The sequence below is a fragment of the Berghia stephanieae genome, chromosome 2 (genome assembly GCF_034508935.2).
Source record: "Berghia stephanieae isolate SIO BIC M18660-M18661 chromosome 2, UCSD_Bste_1.3, whole genome shotgun sequence".
Lineage (NCBI taxonomy): Eukaryota > Metazoa > Mollusca > Gastropoda > Nudibranchia > Aeolidiidae > Berghia > Berghia stephanieae.
Window position 1 is genome coordinate 11,391,160 of NC_088361.1, and position 5,000 is coordinate 11,396,159.

The 5,000-nt window shown below is 36.5% G+C and overlaps 1 long non-coding RNA gene across 1 annotated transcript in view; it reads left to right on the forward strand.

Annotated features, from left to right (window-relative positions):
* The window catches only part of LOC144966712 (uncharacterized), a 7,467-nt gene extending 3,461 nt beyond the window's left edge, over positions 1–4,006 (forward strand). The window contains exons 2-3 of the long non-coding RNA XR_013644254.1: positions 71–178; positions 3,754–4,006. This is a non-coding gene — a long non-coding RNA (uncharacterized LOC144966712). The remainder of the gene's footprint in view (positions 1–70; positions 179–3,753) is intronic.
* The last annotated feature ends 994 nt before the right edge of the window (positions 4,007–5,000 follow it).

Genomic DNA, 5,000 nt, shown 5'->3' on the forward strand with positions numbered 1-5,000 from the left:
CTTTCCGAATATCTTTGTTAAGATATATTATAAGATAAAACAGGAACAAATTTCAATCATCTATCCACAGATCATGGTTTCTTTGCAAAGCAAGTTCATTTTAGAGTTGATGATTGTTTTGGTTGTGTTGCAATTTGCTATGCTCTACGCTGCACAAGCACCTGCTTATGATTATGACGTGAGTACATTCTGTTAGTAACAATTGCGCAACACTTAGCAGATCAATGATTTCGGACATTACAGACGTTTTCTGGAAAAGCTACTTTTCATAACACAATGTGGACACAGAATTTCCTCAATTTTTTAAACACACAATCTGGATATGATCTTTTGGTCCTTGTGCGGCTATGTGGTCTTGTAGTATGACACTCGCTTTCGGATCGGAAGGTCCTGGGTTGAATCCTTGGAAAAGTCTCTTTTCTCATATTTTCTCACTATACTTAGGTGTAAAATGAGTACCTGGCCGTTTACAGCGTTGTCTCACTCCGACATAAATGTAATATCGTCTAACAGGCCTCATGTCTTGGAATATATGTTAAGTGTTGCTGTTGGCCTCGAACCTTTTGTAAAGCGCTTTGAGCACGTTTAGTGGATATTGCGCTATATAAATTGTAATTGTAAATTTCAATTTTTCCCATAATGCGCAGACACGTCACCTGCTTTGTCTTCTATCCCCCATATTATCTGTTTTCCCGTTCCATGTTGCTAACTGTTTTTGTTCTGGATTTTATATTACTAGGGTTTTATTCTGGTCATTTCAGGGATCCTCACCTGGGATGGAGAGAGTTAAATGTATAGTCCTTTATATATATATTTTTTTGGAAGGATGATACTCTTTCTTTGTCTATCATCTCTCTTTAAATACTATCACTTTTATTGGTTGTGAGTATATCGCTCTCCTTAGCAAACACTTGAATGTATTCTTAACGGGATTCTTAATTAAGGCTTCAACAGTCATGGCGTCACTTCCCTCGTAATGACGCTTGGTAACTTAGCAACTGGCTCTAAATTATCGGAACAATAGCGGGCGCCCTGATGAAATATTTCTCCGACGAGCATAAACGTGTACCATGAGGAGAAAATCATTATACATATGATCATGTTTTGACTTTTATACATTCTGATCACATGACATATGAGAAGTTCTAGCCAGCATGGATAATAAAAAGTACCCATTTTCTTTGTTTAGAACCAGGCTCTCACCGTTGCTGGGCGACGTGACGTCAGACTAGTGAATCTAATTAGGCACATCAGTGGATTGCATGTCGAATCTTCGGGTCCTTGTTTGAATCAGTCCCCTCTGCCTTGCTTTTTCTTTGGTACTTTTACTTCAGATCTACAACTTTCCTTTCATCATCTTTTCGTTTACTTTCATCGAACTGGCCTGGTGGTGTCGCTGCGCCTTAGAATCACTACAATCAAACAAACAGCGACGCCATATCCAGCAAAACAATCGTGAATGTAACAGGTTTGCCATAATGTTAGCATTGAAGTGAGCAAAACAATTCTTTGTATATGAGCAGGGGCGTGGCTCTATTGGTTCAAATGGTGCCTGGCACCACATCCATGTTTTAAAAATGGATAACAGCATTTTTAAAAATATATAAAACTGAGAAATGGTATATATCGCCTTTTATCAACAGTGCGAAAAAGACTCCCTTTCTGTCACAACGCCTTCTATCCACGCTTTTCTCCCGATTCACACAGTCCCTTGATGACTGTCAGCGACTGTGTACCATGGCTGAGCGAGTGACTGGATTTCCCCACTCAAACGATTGCAAGGAGCGGATTTTTGCTGGCACCATTTAAGGCTATTACTATAGTATTGACACATTGAATACCTGAGAAAATGGCTCGAATTTTTACCTTCTTCACATACGAGAAAAAACCCGCCTCAGGTGCCGAGAACTTTTTGCTCCAACTCTGTTGGACTGGGGAAAAATAGCTAATGTTGGTCATTTACGTCATAGCCATACTATCGAAATCACGATTATTAACAAGTTCATTTGTTTCTCTCTCTCTCTCTCTCTCTCTTCTTTCTCTCTGTACTCTATTTCTTTCTCTTTTTGTATTATTGTATTATTAATTTATTATTATTATTATTATTATTATTATTATTATTATTATTATTATTATTATTATTATTATTATTATTATTATCTATCATTATCATTATCATCATCATCATCATCATCATCATCATCATCATCATCATCATCATCATCATTCATCATTATTATTATTATTATTATTGCTGCAAAAATTGATATGAAAGAATGTGAACGAGTTAAGTCAAACATTTCTTGATAGTGATGCTATATGCTAAATGCATGATCTTCGCGTGAATATGCGTGTTTGACTTTGTGTGTGCGCGTTCATCTCACATACACATACACACACAGATAGGTAGATAGATAGATGGATAGATAGATTGATATATATATATATATATATAATATATATATATATATATATAAGAAAGAGAGAGAGAGAGAGAGAGAGAGAGAGAGATCTTGTATGGTGTCATGTTTGATTTCCGAAGTGGAATGGGGTTGTTTCATGACGTAACTATAGTACTCTTTTAATAGGCCATGGGCTGTTTACATTCTTACGCTTTGTAAGTTTTGAAATGACCCTTTGTTCGATTGACATTCAATGTCTGCATGTGTCCCTTTAGTCATTTCCCTCAGTGTCCAAACTCCAATCAATATATTCGTTCGTGGTTTATATAAACAAACTATTGAAAAGATTTGCAGGGATAGAAACATCACCATGCAAATTTACTTTACAAGTATGTAAGTTTATTTTTTCTTTCTTTTATATTTACAAATGTAGCATGTGTAAGTCATTTTCGTCTGGCACCACTTTATACTGTAAGCATGCCACGCCGCTGTATGTGAGGGATGTGATATAATATCACTTTACAGGTCCATTTGGGAGACAATAGACAGTCAAACATATGTGTCACGACAACAAATGGATGCTACTGATAGTTTTGTGCTCAGCTCATACAATGGTTTATACCACCGTGAACATAATATTTACAGGTCCGATAACCATGGACGAAATCATGGAGTTGACTTAACATTGTTGTAATGGAAACTGTGCGGCTATGTGGTCTTTTGGTATGACACTCGCTTCCGGAAGGTCATGAGTACGAACTTTGCTTGGAGCGTAGTTGAGTCCTTGGAAAAGGCACTTTACTGACACACATTCTCTCACAGTACTCAGGTGTAAAATGAGTACCTGTCTGAAAAATATTGTTAGATCTCCTGAAGGGCGTCATGTCCTGTCCTAGATGTTCAGTGTTGCTGTTGGCCAGGGACCCCTTGTAAAGCGCTTTGAGCACGTTTAGTGGATATTGCGCTATATAAAAGCTCAATTTTTTCTTGTGTTGGTTTAAGAGTATTTCAATTACAACAAATGAGCCCATGACAGTTCGGTTTATCAGAACTGTAAATAAGTACACGTCGGTTTATAGAGACAGGTCCGGTAGAAACATCCACTTAAAACTCATTGTAAAGAGGGTCCCGCAATTTCGTTTGACACTGCACACGGTCTAGAGAAGACGAGCTTGGAACCCGAACACGATTGTGAGCTGAACTTTACCAAGCGGATCGATGGGCTTGAGCTTTTAGTATAACCATCAAGCTCCTTTTATAGAAGGTCAAATTGTGAACACATAGTTATTAACATTGTAGACTCTATAACAATCAAAGTCAATAATACTTTTGTTTCATTTTTTTTATTCAGGAAGACGAAGGAACCTTTCGCATCCAAGACGTCATACCCCTTCTAATGGGAGTTGGATAGGCAACCACAACAGAGAGAGAGAGAGAGCTCGTTACCCACCCTACCCCTCAGTTCCGTCTGATGTATTATGCTACTAGAAAAGATATAGACTAGATGATAATGAGCTGTTCATAACTAAATTCTAATAAATTAATATCTGGAGAAAATATTGTAATAGAACTGAAAATAAAAGACCTTTCCCCCTTTCTCATTAGTACTGTCTTCATCACTTGCTTTATAACTCCTTTCGTTGCATTTGTCATCCCCAAACTCTCCTCTTAAAAAACGAACTCATTTCAATCCACTATTTTCAAGATCGCCTTTCTTGGTAATTTACTATATATTTAATATTGAAATAATGCCCAGCTATATTTTTCATTACCTCTGACTGTAAAGAATTAAAATTTCCCAAATCGAATACCTATGTTTTGTGCCCTATGCATTTCTAAAGAATATAAAATTGTCAAATTAAAAACGTAAAGCCTCCGAACAAGGTAAATTTGATAATTCTTTTTGCTTATCGCAAAATTATTATATCATTGTAATACTTGGCGGGGTTTGTGATTGATTTGAGTTCGTATCCATCTGATTATTTTAATGGCCTGGGTTCAACCTAGCCTGTGAGCTATAGTCTGCCGTTACGAGCCGCGCCACTCAATCTGCACCAAAAACGGCTCAGGTTTAATCTACTGGTGATTAAGGATAATCATAGGGTCCCTTATAAGATAATTGGAATAACGAACAAGTAGGCCAAGACAATACTAACACCCAATACAATAATAACGATTCAATACAAAGCTTTAATAAGATATTTAACAGGAAAAGATAGAGATAATGAACAAAAGAGAATATGAATATATATATATATATATATGAGCCAAGGTCAAAAGGTGCCATTTTTTTTTTTCTCAAAATAAAAGTGACATAATAGTCCATTTATGTTTCTATATATGTAGCAAAAACCCTGTACTTCATGAATCAAAGGCCCTTTAGATAACATTACGGTCAAACGCAGCATAATAACGTCAACAATGCCTATAGGTTGCTGGTGTCACCTGTGACCGGTGACACCAAAATGAGACAAAACGCGCAATAACAAAATGATTTTTGTTAAGTATCAAACTTTATTTAGTAAGTTATAAACAAAAAGACACAATCAACAACAATCATAGTACAATAGTGTTACCAACTATTGGAGAAAAGGTTGC